The sequence below is a fragment of the Coregonus clupeaformis genome, chromosome 12 (genome assembly GCF_020615455.1).
Source record: "Coregonus clupeaformis isolate EN_2021a chromosome 12, ASM2061545v1, whole genome shotgun sequence".
Classification (NCBI taxonomy): domain Eukaryota; kingdom Metazoa; phylum Chordata; class Actinopteri; order Salmoniformes; family Salmonidae; genus Coregonus; species Coregonus clupeaformis.
This window is the reverse complement of record NC_059203.1, coordinates 62,876,364-62,894,868: the sequence shown is the minus strand read 5'-3', so window position 1 is coordinate 62,894,868 and position 18,505 is coordinate 62,876,364.

The window sequence follows — 18,505 nt, the reverse complement described above, 5'->3', positions numbered from 1 at the left end:
TATCAGTGTGAGAACCCGTGGGGGTCAAATATGTGCGTGAGTGCATGTCAAATCAAAGTTTATGGGTCACGTACACAGATTCCCAGATGTTATCACAGGTGCAGTGAAATGCTTGTGTTTCTAGCTCCGACAGCAGTTTTAATACCTAGCAATACAAAACAATAGACACATAATCCAAAAGGTAAAAAGAAAGCAATTAAGAAATATCAGAACGAGCAATGTCAGAGTCAGGAATATACACACACACACACTACATGACCAAAGGTATGTGGACACCTGCTCGTCGAACATCTCGTTCTCATTTACTCCACTCCAGCCGACGCTTGGCATTGTGGGCGTGGTGATCTTAGGCTTGTGTGCGGCTACTCTCCATGGAAACCAATTTCATGAAGCTCCCGACGAACAGTTCTTGTGCTGACGTTGCTTCCAGAGGCAGTTTGGAACTCGGAAGTGAGTGTTGCAACTGAGGACAGATGATTTTTACGCGCTTCAGCACTCGGCGGTCCCGTTATTGTGACGTTTCCACTTCACAATAACTGCACTTACAGTTGAGGGCAGCTCTAGCAGAGCAGAAATTTGACGAACTGATTTGTTGGAAAGGTGGCATTCTATGACGGTGCCAAGTTGAAAGTCACTGAGCTCTTCAGTACGGGCCATTCTACTGCCAATGTTTGTCTATGGAATTTGCTTGGCTGTGTGATCGATTTTATACACCTGTCAGCAACGGGTGTGGCTGAAATAGCCGAATCCATTAATTTGAAGGGGTGTCCACATACGTGTTTGTTAGTGTGTAATGTTTATATATATATACAGTACCAGTCAAAAGTTTGGACATGCCTACTCATTCAAGGGTTTTTCTTTATTTTTACTATTTTCTACATTGTAGAATAATAGTGAAGACATCAAAACTATGAAATAACACACATGCTGAGCACTTGTTGGCTTCTTTCCCTTCACTCTGCGGTCCGACCCATCCCAAACCATCTCAATTGGGTGGAGGTCGGGGGATTGTGGAGGCCAGGTAATCTGATGCAGCTCTCCATCGCTCACCTTCTTGGTAAAATAGCCCTTACACAGCCTGGAGGTGTGTTGGGTCATTGTCCTGTTGAAAAACAAATGATAGTCCCACTAAGCCCAAACCAGATGGGATGGAGTATCACTGCAGAATGCTGTGGTAGCCATGCTGGTTAAGTGTGCCTTGAATTCTAAATAAATCACAGATAGTGTCACCAGCAAAGCACCCCCACACCATGCAACATCCTCCTCCATGCTTTACGGTGGGAAATACACATGTGGAGATCATCCATTCACCCACACCGCGTCTCACAAAGACACGGCGGTTGGAACCAAAAATCTCAAATTCGGACTCCAGACCAAAGGACACATTTCCACCGGTCTAATGTCCGTTGCTCGTGTTTCTTGGCCCAAGCAGGTCTCTTCTTCTTATTGGTGTCCTTTAGTAGTGGTTTCTTTGCAGCAATTCGACCATGAAGGCCTGATTCACACAGTCCCCTCTGAACAGTTGATGTTGAGATGTGTCTGTGACTTGAACTCTGTGAAGCATTTATTTGGGCTGCAACTTCTGAGGCTGGTAACTCTAATGAACTTATCCTCTGCAGCAGAGGTAACTCTGGGTCTTCCATTCCTGTGGCGGTCCTCATGAGAGCCAGTTTCATCATAGTGCTTGATGGATTTTGCGACTGCACTTGAAGAAACGTTCAAAGTTCTTGAAATGTTCCGTATTGACTGACCTTCATTTCTTAAAGCAATGATGGACTGTCGTTTCTCTTTGCATATTTGAGCTGTTCTTGCCATAATATGGAATTGGTATTTTACCAAATAGGGCTATCTACTGTATACCCTTGTCACAACACAACTGATTGGCTCAAACGCATTAAGAAGGAAAGAAATTCCACAAATTAACTTTTAAGAAGGCACAACTGTTAATTGAAATGCATTCCAGGTGACTACCTCATGAAGCTGGTTGAGAGAATGCCAAGACTGTGCAAAGCTGTCATCAAGGCAAAGGGTGGCTATTTGAAGAATCTCAAATATAAAATATATTTTGATTTGTTTAACACTTTTTTGGTTACTACATGATTCCATATGTGTTATTTCATATTTTTGATGTCTTCACTATTATTCTACAATGTAGAAAACAGTAAAATAAAGAAAACCCTTGAATGAGTAGGTATCCAAACTTTTGACTGGTACTGTATGTATGTATGTATGTATGTATGTATGTATGTATGTATGTATGTATGTATGTATGTATATATGCATGTATGTATGTATATATATCTATATATCACACATACACAGTGCATTCGGAAAGATTTCAGACGCCTTCCTTTTCCCACATTTTGTTACGTGACAGCCTTATTCTAAAATGGATTTAAAATAATAATGTCATTAATCTACACACAATACCCCGTAACAACAACACGAAAACAGGTTTTTTGAAATGTATTAAAAATAAAAACATAAATACCTTATTTACATAAGTATTCAGATCCTTTGCTATGAGACTCAAAATTAAGCTCAGGTGCATCCTGTTTCCATTGATCATCCTTGAGATGTTTCTACAACTTGATTGGAGTCCACCTGTGGTAAAGTCAACTGATTGGACATTATTTGGAAAGGCACACACCTGTCTATATAAGGTCCCACAGTTGACAGTGCATGTCAGAGCAAAAATCAAGCCATGAGATCAAAGGAATTGTCCGTAGAGCGCCGAGACAGGATTGTTTCGATGCACAGATCTGAGGAAGGGTACCAAAAAATGTCTGCAGCATTGAAGGTCCCCAAGAACACAGTGGCCGCCATCATTCTTAAATGGAAGAAGTTTGGAACCACCAAGATGCTTCCTAGAGCTGGCCACGTGGCCAAACTGAGCAATCAGGGAGAAGGGCCTTCATCAGGAAGGTGACCAAGAACCAGATGGTCACTCTGACAGAGCTCCAGAGTTCCTCTGTGGAGATGGGAGAACCTTCCAGAAGGACAACCATCTCTGCAGCACTCCACCAATCAGGCCTTTATGGTAGATTGGCCAGACGGAAGCCGCTCCTCAGTAAAAGGCACATGACAGCCTGCTTGGTGTTTGCCAAAAGGCACCTAAAGGACTCTCAGACCATGAGAAACAAGATTCTCTGGTCTGACGAAACAAAGATCGAACTCTATGTCCTGAATTCCAAGCGTCACATCTGGAAGAATCCTGGCACCATCCCTACACCATCGTGCTGTGGGGATGTTTTTCAGCGGCAGGGACTGGGAGACTAGTCAGGATCGAGGGAAAGATCATCGGAGCAAAGTACACAGAGATCCTTGATGAAACCTGCTCCAGAGCACACAGGACCTCAGACTGGGGCTAGGTTCACCTTCCAACAGGACAACGACCCTAAGCACACAGCCAAGACAACGCAGGAGTGGCTTCGGGACAAGTCTCTGAATGTCCTTGAGTAGCCCAGCCAAAAATGATAAAAAGCTGTTTTTGCTTTGTCATTATGGGGTATTGTGTGTAGATTGATGAAGGGGAAAAAACGATTTAATCAATTTTCAAATAAGGCTGTAACGTAACAAAATGTGGAAAAAGTCAAGGGGTCTGAATACTTTCCGAATGCACTGTATATATAATGTGCGTACAGTATGGACAGTATATGAATAGAAAAGGTGTGTACAGCACTAGTTATATAAGATGAGCCTTGACTAGAATAGTCTATACATATAAAGTGGGTAAAACAGTATGTAAACATTATTAAAGTGACCAGTGTTTAATGACTATGTACATAGGGCAGCAGTCTCTAAGGTGCAGGGTAGAGTACCAGGTGGTAGCTGGCTAGTAACAGTGACTAATGTTCAGGGCAGGGTACTGGGCGGAGGCCGTGCTAGTGGTGACTGTTTAACAGTCTGATGGCCTGGAGATAGAAGCTGTTTATCAGTCTCTCGGTCCCAGCTTTGATGCACCTGTACTGTCTCCTCCTTCTAGATGGTAGCGGGGTGAACAAGCCTTGGCTCAGGTGCTTGATGATCTTCTTGGCCTTCCTGTGACACTGGGTGCTGTAGATGTCATGGAGGGCAGGCAGTGTGCCCCTGATGATGCGTTGGGCTGACTACACCACACTCTGGAGAGCCCTGCGGTTGCGGACGGTGCAATTGTCGTACAAGGCGGTGATACAGCCTGACAGGATGCTCTCAATGTTGCATCTGTAGAAGTTTGTGAGGGTCTTAAGGGCCAAGATGAATTTCTTCAGCCTCTTGTTGCGCCTTCTTCACCACACTGTGTGTGTGAAGGGACTATTTCAGGTCGTCAGTGATGTGCACGCTGAGGAACTTGAAGCTTTTGACCTTGTCCACTGCGACCCCCATCGATGTGGATGAGGGCGTGCTCTCTCTGCTGTCTCCTGTAGTCCATGATCAGCATCGTCGTTTTGTTGACCACCTTCCGGAGACACTTGAAACCCTACCTCTTTAAGGAATACCTGGAATAGTATAAAAGTAATCCTTCTACCCCCCCCTCCCCCACAAAAATAAATAAAAGTGGTTGTCCCACTGGCTATCATAAGTTGAATGCCCCAATTTATAAGTCGCTCTGTATAAGAGTGTCTGCTAAATGACGTAAATGTTGACGTTGAGGGAGAGGTTATTTTCCTTGCACCACTTTGCCAGGGCGTTTGTGTGTGTGTGTGTTTGCATAATGGAGCATGTGTTGACAATTCAGACGATAAGCGTTCAGCTTGCCTGAGAAAGGACTCCCATAGGCCCATTAAGGCATCATTCCCACAGAAAATGAATCCGCCTCGATCTAAGTGCAGATGTTGGCGTCCAAATCCACCCCCCTGCAAGACATCTCAGGTTAAAAAACGATGAACTTTGGCTGCTTGTCTAGGTGTCATTGAGTGTATCTGGACTTACATAATGAAAGTCTTATCAGGGCAAGCTCAGAACATCACATTCAGTACTGGTGTTGTGCTAGCACAGCTGTAGACTGCAGTCTGATGACCTCGGATTGTTGTTGTTCTGGGGGGGGGGGGTAAACATCTCTCTTCTCCGTCTCCCCAGTGGGTAAAGTATCATTTGTCTTGCTCCCTTTGATCATTAAGTGCCTCAGAATGGATGATGTTCCGTCTCTCTGGCTGAAATAAAACACTTATTTAACTCTGAGGATTTTAGATGAAGTCCCTCAGTGGTTGGTAGTGATGTGATTGTGGAGAGTGTGTGTGTTTGTGCGTCTGCATGTTTGTATGCTCTGTGTGTGTGCGCCTGAGAACGCTTCTCTTCCCAGAAGGAGTGAGTCAGGTACTGTTGAGTAAACAGCTGAATTGGCTCCCTCCATTGTTGATGTGAATACTGTGTGGATATGGTGAAGGAACCCGGTTATATTGGTGTCTTTGACGTTGCCCGAACAAAAGCCTTGGGAGAGTTCTGGTCAATTGCAAACGTAAGCTACCCGGTGACTTCTCCCTGTTTGCTCAAAGCCCTTTTTATTGCACCATCTGGGCGCGTCGGCCACTGTCTTGTTATGCTAATACAAGAGGGCTGCGTCCCAAATGGCACCCTATTCCCTATACAGTGCACTACTTTTGCCCAGGGGCCCTGGTCAAAGGTAGTGCACTATATAGGGAATAGGGTGCCATTTGGGATGCAGGCTAGGATATGGCAATGAAAGGATTTACGGTCCCCAGCATTGAGTGAACCGGAAATTGGAGTTAGAGTTTTTGGGCAGAAGATTTCCCCCTGGCAGACGATAGACATGGCAGGCAGAGGGAGGGAGGGGAGCAAACACATACAGGAAGTAGATGCTGATAGAGTTGGCAGAGAGAAGAGGTACGGGATGGGAGTGCTGATTCACAAAGCGGGAAGCTGGCTAGAGTGTGACGCTAAAGGGGTCATATCCTCATTGTGCCCTCTGAAAGAACAAGCCATGGTTATGACACACAGCTGGTTATGACCGGTTATGACACACGGCTGGTTATGACAGGTTATGACAGGTTTTATTTAGCACTACATCACTGGTTATGACAGTCTCCTTACCACACTCTTCACAGTATGTATCTTCCTTTGTCTCTCTCTAGCTCTCTCTTTTTGATGGCCTCTCTGTTTTCTCTCACTCCCCCCATATCGTCTCTTTTTCTCCTGGTCACTTTCTCCCTCACCTCCATTAAACCTGTAATGGATTTAACGAGGTGGCGGTACAAAATGATGAACTAGCCAACCTCACATAAAACCTCACATAAAAACCTACTTTAAAGTTGTTTGACGTGAGAACAAAGTCTTGTTCTTGCAGTCTAGTATTTGTCTAGTCGATTTAATAGATATGGCACTATGCACATTTTTGTGGTAGCCATTGTAAGTCTAGAGTCAAAATAATGTTTGGGTAAAGATAAGTTGAGTACTCTTCTAGATATTGTGGTCGTAAGGATGACGCTCTTAGAACGTCCTTTGTTTAAGACAAAGTCAGACAGCCATTTTAGCACAATGTGCTGATATACATTTGCAGTGATTGTGTGTCTGGGGGATTGTTTTAAATATATATATAATGGGGGGGGGGGATGGGGGTAGATCAGCTTTAATATTGCAGATAGATTGTAACTTCCATCAATGTAATTGTCTGCATCACTTCCAATCCCCCATATGTTTTTTTCTCTCGCAAATATATATATATATATATATATATATATATATATATATATACACACACACACACATATACATACATACATATACACATACATACATATAAATACATATACATACATATAAACTCAGAAAAAGTAATGTCCCCTTTTCAGGACCCTGTCTTTCAAAGATAATTTGTAAAAATCCAAATAACTTCACAGATCTTCATTGTAAAGGGTTTAAACACTGTTTCCCATTCTTGTTCAATGAACCATAAACAATTAATGAACATGCACCTGTGGAACGGTCGTTAAGAAGGTAGGCAATTAAGGTCACAGTTATGAAAACTTAGGACACTAAAGAGGCCTTTCTACTGACTCTGAAAAACACCAAAATAAAGATGCCCAGGGTCCCTGCTCATCTGTGTGAACGTGCCCTAGGCATGCTGCAAGGAGGCATGAGGACTGCAGATGTTGCCAGAGCAATAAATTGCAATGTCCGTACTGTGAGACGCCTAAGACAGTGCTCCAGGGAGACAGGACGGACAGCTGATCATCCTCGCAGTGGCAGACCACGTGTAACAACACCTGCACAGGATCAGTATATCCAAACATCACACCTGCGGGACAGGTACAGGATGGCAACAACAACTGCCCGAGTTAAAAAGGAACACACAATCCCTCCATCAGTGCTCAGACTGTCCGCAATAGGCAGAGAGAGGCTGGACTGAGGGCTTGTAGGCCTGTTGTAAGGCAGGTCCTCAACAGATATCACCGGCAACAACGTCGCCTATGGGCACAAACCCACCGTCGCTGGACCAGACAGGACTGGCAAAAAGTGCTCTTCACTGACGAGTCGCGGTTTTGTCTCACCAGGGGTGATGGTCGGATTTGCGTTTATCGTCGAAGGAGTGAGCGTTACACCGAGGCCTGTACTCTGGAGCGGGATTGATTTGGAGGTGGAGGGTCCGTCATGGTCTGGGGCGGTGTGTCACAGCATCATCTGACTGAGCTTGTTGTCATTGCAGGCAATCTCAACGCTGTGCGTTACAGGGAAGACATCCTCCCTCATGTGGTACCCTTCCTGCAGGCTCATCCTGACATGACCCTCCAGCATGACAATGCCACCAGCCATACTGCTCGTTCTGTGCGGGATTTCCTGCAAGACAGGAATGTCAGTGTTCTGCCATGTCCAGCGAAGAGCCCAGATCTCAATCCCATTGAGCACGTCTGGGACCTGTTGGATCGGAGGGTGAGGGCCAGGGCCATTCCCCCCAGAAATGTCAGGGAACTTGCAGGTGCCTTGGTGGAAGAGTGGGGTAACATCTCACAGCAAGAACTGGCAAATCTGGTGCAGTCCATGAGGAGGAGATGCACTGCAGTACTTAATGCAGCTGGTGGCCACACCAGATACTGACTGTTACTTTTGATCCCTCCTTTGTTCATGGACACATTATTCAATTTATGTTCGTCACATGTCTGTGGAACTTGTTCAGTTTATGTCTCAGTTGTTGAATCTTGTTATGTTCAAACAAATATTTACACATGTTAAGTTTTCTGAAAATAAACGTAGTTGACAGTGAGAGGACGTTTCTTTTTTTGCTGAGTTTATATACATATCCTTTAAAAAATATATATTTCCCTTTATTACTTTCCAACCCCACGACCCCTTCCCTAATTGGAGTAAATTAGTGAATAACAACGCCTAGGCCTCTACTTCCAGCTGATGCATACTATATACAGTGGGGGAAAAAAGTATTTAGTCAGCCACCAATTGTGCAAGTTCTCCCACTTAAAAAGATGAGAGAGGCCTGTAATTTTCATCATAGGTACACGTCAACTATGACAGACAAAATAAGAAAAAAAAATCCAGAAAATCACATTGTAGGATTTTTTATGCATTTATTTGCAAATTATGGTGGAAAATAAGTATTTGGTCAACAACAAAAGTTTCTCAATACTTTGTTATATACCCTTTGTTGGCAATGACACAGGTCAAACGTTTTCTGTAAGTCTTCACAAGGTTTTCACACACTGTTGCTGGTATTTTGGCCCATTCCTCCATGCAGATCTCCTCTAGAGCAGTGATGTTTTGGGGCTGTCGCTGGGCAACACAGACTTTCAACTCCCTCCAAAGATTTTCTATGGGGTTGAGATCTGGAGACTGGCTAGGCCACTCCAGGACCTTGAAATGCTTCTTACGAAGCCACTCCTTCGTTGCCCGGGCGGTGTGTTTGGGATCATTGTCATGCTGAAAGACCCAGCCACGTTTCATCTTCAATGCCCTTGCTGATGGAAGGAGGTTTTCACTCAAAATCTCACGATACATGGCCCCATTCATTCTTTCCTTTACACGGATCAGTCGTCCTGGTCCCTTTGCAGAAAAACAGCCCCAAAGCATGATGTTTCCACCCCCATGCTTCACAGTAGGTTTGGTGTTCTTTGGATGCAACTCAGCATTCTTTGTCCTCCAAACACGACGAGTTGAGTTTTTACCAAAAAAGTTCTATTTTGGTTTCATCTGACCATATGACATTCTCCCAATCCTCTTCTGGATCATCCAAATGCACTCTAGCAAACTTCAGACGGGCCTGGACAGCAGGGCTGGCTTAAGCAGGGGGATACGTCTGGCACTGCAGGATTTGAGTCCCTAGCGGTGTAGTGTGTTACTGATGGTAGGCTTTGTTACTTTGGTCCCAGCTCTCTGCAGGTCATTCACTAGGTCCCCCCGTGTGGTTCTGGGATTTTTGCTCACCGTTCTTGTGATCATTTTGACCCCACGGGGTGAGATCTTGCGTGGAGCCCCAGATCGAGGGAGATTATCAGTGGTCTTGTATGTCTTCCATTTCCTAATAATTGCTCCCACAGTTGATTTCTTCAAACCAAGCTGCTTACCTATTGCAGATTCAGTCTTCCCAGCCTGGTGCAGGTCTACAATTTTGTTTCTGGTGTCCTTTGACAGCTCTTTGGTCTTGGCCATAGTGGAGTTTGGAGTGTGACTGTTTGAGGTTGTGGACAGGTGGCTTTTATACTGATAACAAGTTCAAACAGGTGCCATTAATACAGGTAACGAGTGGAGGACAGAGGCGCCTCTTAAAGAAGAAGTTACAGGTCTGTGAGAGCCAGAAATCTTGCTTGTTTGTAACTGACCAAATACTTATTTTCCACCATAATTTGCAAATAAATTCATAAAAAATCCTACAATGTGATTTTCTGGCTTTTTTTTCCTCAATTTGTCTGTCATAGTTGACGTGTACCTATGATGAAAATTACAGGCCTCTCATCTTTTTAAGTGGGAGAACTTGCACAATTGGTGGCTGACTAAATACTTTTTTTCCCCACTGTACATTTTATGGACACAGTCAATTTTACAATAAATCTATTTAGTTTGTTTTTACTCCTGAACTTCCTCTACCCTCAACCTCTCTGATCATTTTCATGATGTCCATCCGGTTTGCTTCTATATGCCACATCTTTCTAACTGTGCTCTTTCACAAAAGCTCTCAACCTATAACCTATATACTTATTATGGACACAGTATGCTTTACATTAGTTATCTTGTTGTTATTAGTTGTTGTTAGTTGTTATTAGTCCCATCCTTCAGCTCCATTCAACACCTCCCATCTATCTCTTAACACCATCCATATTGGATTTCTATTTGCCATATATTTTTCAACTGTACTGTGATGTTTCACAAATGTTCTGAACCCTTCTATTCTCATTGTTTCTACAGATTGTAAATTGAAAATATTTTTTTGTTGCTAAAAGTATTATTATATTATTGATCGATTGACTATGACTTTTCAGATCACCCAGTTGTGCTATCTGCAGGGTTAGCTCCAGGTAAATATTGCAATCCTTTAGCCATTCCTGGACCTGTGACCAAAAACAAGCTACAAATGGACAGTACCAAAACAAAAAACATTTCATAAACACTATGCCATGGAATCGGTACGTCAAAAATCTCTTCCCAACTATTTTGCAATCTATATGGGACGGCTGTCAATCATTTGGTCCTTCAATGAAACTGGTATACTTTTTTATTTATCACAATTTTCTTTAACCAATTATGTTCTTTATGCAGGGCCTTACTTTTTCTCCCTTCCACTTTCCTTTTCCATTTTTGCGGTAATGCTGCAATTAGTTGGTTGTAATTTTGGGTAGAGCAGACATTTCCATATGTTTTTGTTAGCTGCATGTGCGACATAACTCCACCAGTCCTACCTATGATATCATTTACGAAGATTATACCTTTTTTAAACATAAAAAAAAAAAAAAAAAAGGTTTTTGATCAATTAGTATATCTGAGTTTAACCACAATATTGGTTGCATTATTTGTTCTGTCGTTTCTGGAGGATTAAATTGAAATTGCAGCCAACTTTCTATGGCTTGTTTTAGAAATAATGATATTTGGGAGATTATTTCCTTTTCAAATAACTGAACGTGAGAGGATGTAATCTGAATAAAGGGAAAAAGGCCATTCTTGAACATGGGGTGAGACAATCTTACTAATTTGCTAGAGAACCAGTTCGGATTTAAGTATATATTTTGTATGACTGAAGCTTTTAGTGATAGGTATAATGCTTTAATTTTAATAATTTCTGCCTCCGAATTTATATTCATTATATAAATAGGCCCGTTTAATTTTGTCTAGCTTGCCGTTCCAAATAAAATGGAATAATTTTAAAAACTGTTCGCTAGGCGTGGGCAAGACCATAAACAAATAGGTAAACTGGGATAATACTAAAGAGTTAATCAGGGTGATTTTTTCACAAATAGACAGGTATTTCCCTTTCCATGGTAGCATAATCTTATCTATTTTTGCTAACTTTCTATTAAAATGTATTGGAGTGAGATAATTTATGTCATTTGGTTGACATATTCCGAGTATATCCACATCACCATCAGACCATTTTATTGGTAAACTACATGGTAATGTAAAAATTGTATTCTTTAGTGATCCAATACTTAATATAGTACATTTATCATAATTTGGTTGTAATCCAGAGAGGTTAGAAAATGTATCGAGATCCTCTGAGGCTGTGGAGGGATTCAAGTTGTGGATTTAAAAGAAAACATGAATCATCAGCGTACAATGACACCTTTGTTTTTAAGCCCTGGATTTCTAATCCCTTGATATTATTGTTGGATCTGATTTTAATAGCTAACATTTCGATGGCCAAAATAAATAGATATGCCGATAGTGGACAACCTTGTTTTACTCCTCTTGACTTTCTGAGAAATAGCCATTATTTACTATTTTACACCTAGGCTTACTATACATGATTTTAACCCATTTTATAAAGAGATTCTCCTAAATTGAAATGCTCCAGGCATTTATATATAAACTCCAGTCGTACTTTATCAAATGCCTTTTCAAAGTCTGCTATGAATAGCAGGCCTGGTTTCCCAGGTTTTTCATAGTGTTCTATTGTTTCCAATACTTGCCTTATATTATCTCCAATGTATCGTCCATGTAAAAAAATCTGTCTGTAGCTCAGTTGGTAGAGCATGGCGCTTGCAACGCCAGGGTTGTGGGTTTGTTTCCCACGGGGGGCCAGTATGAAAATGTATGCACTCACTAACTGTAAGTCGCTCTGGATAAGAGCGTCTGCTAAATGACTAAAATGTAAAAAAATGTAATGAATAATGTCCGATAATACCTTTTTAACTCTATGCGCTATACATTTTGCTAGATTTTTTGCATCACAACACTAAACTGTAAGGGGCCTCCAATTTTTTTAATGAACTGGATCTTTGTATTTTCCACTTGTATCCTGTTTCAGTAATAATGAAATCAGACCTTCTTCTTGAGTGTCTGATAATCTACCATTTACATAGGAGTGGTTAAAACATGCTAATACCGGTCCTCTGAGTATATAAAAAAAGGTTTGGTATACCTCGACTGGTATGCCATCCAACCCTGGAGTTTTCCCGGACTTAGTCTTTAATTGCATCCAGAAGTTCCTTCTCTGTAATTTCACATGAGTCTTTCTGTATGTCTGTTAATTTTACATTATCAACAGAAAAAAAATCCCTACAAATAGCTTCAGTTAGAGGAGATGGAGGTGACTGAAACGAAAACATATGCTTGAAGTACTTTGCTTCCTCCTTCAAAATATCATTTGGTGAATCATGGGTGACTCCGTCATTTGTAACCAGTTTCAGTAAATTCTTTTTGGTAGCATTTCTATGTTGAAGATTTAAAAATAATTTGGTGCATTTTTCCCCATATTCCATCCAGTTTGCTTTATTTTTATAATATATTACACTTGATATTTCTTGAATAAGTTTCTCCATTTCTTTTTGTTTTTCCTCTAATTTATTCTGAGCCTCTATGTTACAGTTTTTATTGATATCTATCTGTTCTGTTAGACCTTCTATTTCCTTTGTTAGTATGGACTCTTTTGACCTAAATTGCTTTTGTTTTCGAGATGAGTACTGAATTGCATCGCCTCTAAAAGCACATTTAAAAGTGTTCCATACAATAAGGGGATTTGCTGTACCTATGTTATGTCGGAAAAAATCAGTTATAAATTCCTCTGTCCTAGTTAAAAACAAGTTATCATCCAATAGGCTTTGATTAAATTTCCAATATCCTCGCCCACGTGGAAATTCAGTAAGAGTAATGTATATGCCAATTATATGATGGGGGATTGTTACCAAATCCTTTGGGCTGGGGTGTGAGTGGTGAATTGGTCTGAGTACAGGCCTTAGAACCACCCAGAGTAGCGCCTCAACTTCCAAAATAAAGAAAAGGGTCTTACGAAATAATGTGTTCCTTTAAAAATATATTCTGCTTCCTTTGATTACACTTACTGTTTCAAATGCAGATTGTCTTCTTCTTCTCACGTCTACCACAGGCACAGCTGAGAATATGGACATGAGATACCATCAGAATAAAAATACTGCAATGTGTCAAAACATGAGATGGATTACTGTGCAGACGGCTTGGCAGCAAGAGGTCTTTTATAGCAGCAATGCAAGACTGTTATTGTTGTCCCTGCTTGTGACCGGACTTTAACCCAACCCTTCATACTCATCGGCCTTAGAGAGAAAGATCTAAACCTCTCTCTCTCATAGCTGGAATCAGATCTATTTAAACAAACATTCACTCCAGGTTAATGTTGCCCTTTGGCACCGATCTAGGATCAGCTTACCACTCTCGACATCCAACCCTTAACCACTAAGGGGACACTCAAAACTGGCCTAAGATCAGTGTCATACTACTCTGCAAACAAACCATATGGGGGGGAAGCCATGCCATGGCCTTCCCAGTTGGGTAGAGGCAATGATCAGCAGGCTGTCTTTGGATCTTATTTGTCTTGGGATAGACAAACCCCTGTTCTGTCCTAAGGGCAGAATTTCATAACTAGAGGGCAGCTTGTGCAACTGAACTGAATCAACTTGCTGCCAACCAGTACACATTTTCGTTGTAGCCCCGGACAAACACTCCTCATTCAATTCATTGATGGCTTGATTATTAGTCAACAGGTTGAATCGGGTGTGCTTGTCCGGGGCTACAATAAAAATGTGTACTGTTGGGGGAACTCGAGGACTGGAGTTCGGAAACACTGTTCTAATGCATTCGATCAGCTGATTTTCATAGGAGATCATTTTCTTAGGACCTTTTCTTATCTTTTTACACAGAACAGAAAATTGCAGATTTCACATATTTAGACACTGGTAAAGTGATGGAGATAATGAACATGAGTTTCAATAGTGCTGAATTACCCATATAAAAAGGGGAAATCTGCAGTTGCTTCATCCATTTTTGGACTTCTGAATTGATGCAATTGATACCCATTGATTGTTGAAGAATATAACGTATGCCTCTTGAACTTAGTTCAACCGTTGTACCCCATCAGAACATAAGCTTGTTTCACTCCAATGTTTGTAAACAAAGTAAATGTAAAATCACCATATAGCCTATCATGTTGATATCATGGATGGTCAGTCCTTGCATCCATAGCTCTGTCTATGAATTTGAGAGTGGTTACATTTCTCCAGGCCTATCCCTCAGCTTTTTAACGAAACAGGGGTGGGGAAAATGCTTTGTTATTGTTTCAACTGCTGATTGTCGCTTTAAACTGGGCATTAATAGCACGTATTAAACTAAACGTTTACACTCTCTAATGGGTTGGCTAATGAGGCTTTTGTAAACTTGAAATGTGTGAACTTGTTCAAATCTCTTATTAGTGCTTTTGCTCAAGTGCAGTGTGTGACACACTTTGCTCAGTGTCCAGATCATGTCACATGGTATAAAACAAAGGACATGGTGCCCAATCTGGCCATTGCTAATTTCTCCCACAGTTTGTGTTTAGCCTATCATAGCGCACTGAAACTCAGAGAAATACACAACATGTGACGACTACTAGGACTCAGAGCAATGTGCCTGCAAGATCATCAGGGTTTACTCGAACGTTCATTTATCTGGTTCATCTTTCATCCGAGGATAATGATGTGTATTGCCATTGTATGAGGTTAAAGATCTGCTTTGATCGGACAACTAGACGTTTGATGCAGTTAAAATGCTTGATCCCTGTCGGTCTCCTTTCATTAATTTGAGAATGCGCGTCAACGTATATGAACATAGGGCAGAGGAGTGTGTGTGTATACCTACCTAGGGATGATGAAGGGCAGATGATGAAGAGGAGAGTAGGAATGTGACATTCTAGGATGCTTCTCTTCTAACATGTGCGTGTCCGTGAGTGACTGGTGCGTGTCCGTGAGTGACTGGTGCATGCCTAGACTACAGAACACACTGTAACATGTTAATTATATGGTGCATATGGGCATCAGTGGAGGCTGCTGAGGGGAGGACGGCTCATAATAAATGGCTGGAACAGAGTAAATGGAATGGCATCAAGCACATGGAAACACATGATACCATTCCACCAATTCCGCTCCAGCCATTACCACGAGCCCGTCCTCCCCAATTAAGGTGCCACCAACCTCCTGTGATGGGCACATGCCTACACTTTACAGCTGCACGGGGCTCTGCACGGGAATTGAAGTTATGCCTATCTCATCCGAATATTAAGCAGATGGGTTGGCGCAATCGGCACATTATACTCCACTTAATTTCCCAGGCAGCCGAGTCGTTTTCAGCGAAGTCCCAGGCCACGTGTCTCTGCATCCTGTCAGCTTTAAGCACATTAGACTATCTGGTAATGTGCTTCATCCTTCTAGCTATGATAAATCCAGCCCAGTCTCGACGCCATATGGTTATTACTGATTGTGGCAGTATGTGCAGTGTGTTTGAGATTGCAATGTGTGTTTGAGAGAGTGCAACTGTGTATGTGTATAACGTTAGTGGAGCCCCACCAGAGGGATTCTATGATACTGCAGACACACCACTCCCAACTCTGTAAATACAAGGAAAGAATGCAAGTTGCAACCTCTATGGCAGGGGTGTCAAACTCATTCCATGGACAGCCTAGTGTGTGCAGGTTTTTGGTTTTTCCCTTTCAATTAAGCCCTAGACAACCAGGTGTGGGGAGTTCCTTACTAATTAGTGACCTTAATTCATCAATCAAGTACAAGGGAGGAGCAAAAACCCGCAGCCACTCGGCCCTCTGTGAAATGAGTTTGGCGCCTGTGCTCTATGGTATTCAAATATGCTTTCACGCTAATTCACGTTTCCATTCACGAGGAACACTTTGGTGTTAAGAATGAACTAAAATTCAGGTGAGAGGACTAGACTTGAATGCAACACTTTAACTAGTTGCCTTGTACGCAGCTCCCTAGCAACTCAACAAGCACCAGCTGCTACTAATTGCCAATCACCCTCCACGCCAGTTTGCAACACTTTAACTAGTTGTCTTGTACGCAGCTCCCTAGCAACTCAACAAGCATCAGCTGCAGCTAATTGCTAATCAGCCTCCACACCTGTCCGCACTCTCCTTAATCACCACTGCCTCCCTACCTAAACCTGACCAAACTAACATTCCTCCTCTTTGCTCTGCAGTGCATGTCAAGTTACTAGCCTTATCAAGTTGTGCATCCCATCTCCACCTTCTATCTAGTATCTCTTAGGTTCTTCCACGGATATCCATTTAAGTGCATGCCGCCACCTACTGTGCTGGAATGTACGATCAATCATGATCTGCCCAATTCTGTACTACCATGAAAATAAATTTCAAAACCAAATAAATCCCTAACTTCTACCACACCCTCCCCCCAAAACCCCTCCCCCATTATCACTTTATATCATGCTGAAACACTCCACCCTTAGGATTGTTCAGCATTTCAACAACCATTTCAACAGTAACATCTGTTAACCCCAATATCTCTTTTGCCGTCTCCACAATAACCTTCAACCTAGCATTTCTGCTTTCCACAACCCGAGACGTATTGACAACCTTATGAAGTCAACTTTATTCATTATCAAAGTGTCCTTTGACACCGCACATTCATGAGCACAATATTTCTGAACAGGCCTTGAAACCATGCCAGGACCATCAGAAGCACCAGCCCCGCCAGTAGGTCCACTTACTACAGGTACATCCATGTAAGCTCCATCAGTCCACACTGCAGTTCTACCAATCTGTTTTACGGCCTCTGCATATGATACATCATGACTGATCCTATATCTCTGAGCCTCTCTCTGTACCTGGCATCCACCGAATTCTGCACTGCATTCTCCGCCACAATTACAGCACTTAACCTTCACATTGCTTTCACATTCACTGTAATCATGTGCCCCTCCACACTTGGCACATCTTTTCTTTCCTTTACACTGAATGCCATTCTTTGGCATTTAAAACACTGCAGTGCATATGGGACAAATTCTCTAACATTGAAACTAAGGAATCCTATTTGTACTTTTGATCGCTTCTTCTTCTTCTTCTTCTTCTTCTGTGGGTTTAATGGCGGACTACATCCAAAAGTTGTATTGCTGCCACCAACTGGACGGTTTGAAACCTAAAATAAAAATAAATCCATACTTAATAGTGATACTAACAATCCACCCTAATAAAAATAGTACATTGCCAAAACAAACAAAACTCCCACTTCTTCCTTCTTTTAGTTCTCCATGTCTCCCTTCTCAGGCTCTAGGACCTGAGAATTTGGTACGGCTTTTGCTAATATTCCATGTAACTCCTTTGCTGTGAAATCTTTCAGCCCCAAGAACTGCTTCGCCGCAATCACAATGATTTCTATCTTCCTAGACCTTTTCTCCACTTTGGCAGTGCCATTTATCACCATTGCGATAAAGGCCACAAAGTCCACCTTTTTAACCTTTAAAATGTCAGGATCCTCTTGGTTTAAGACAACCCCTGCAGCCTGCAGTGAAGGCCTATCCACTACCATGGACTCTTCTGGCGCAACAGTCAAACCCTCAACCCTTTTCACAGCTTCTGCATATGAAATACTCTGTACAACCCTGACTTTGACCACCTCATTCTCCTTTACACTTGTGGGGCATTCAGAATACATGGCTTCATGATTCCCACCGCAATTACAACATGTTACATTTTTTAAAACTTTTATAACACTTAATATTATATTTTCGACATCTTGTACATCTCGGCTTCTCCCTTCTGCAAACACTTTCTTCATGACCAAAAGCTTTACAATGTTCACACTGCATTGGTCTTGGGATAAATGCTCTAACTCTGTAGTTCATATACCCTAACTGCACTTCATTAGGGAGAGACTCCATTTCAAAAAACAAAAGAACAGATAAACTCTTCACTTTTTCCCCATTTACCACTCGATTCATCCGACGTGCTTCAATCACTCCAGGAATATTTTGTATCTCTTCCAAATCAACTTCCCACGAAACGCCAGAGAGACACACACAACACTTCAAACGTATCAAATTGATTAAGACACAACGCACGTTCCTTCTGATCCGCAGAAACACAAATAATCAAAACATGGCC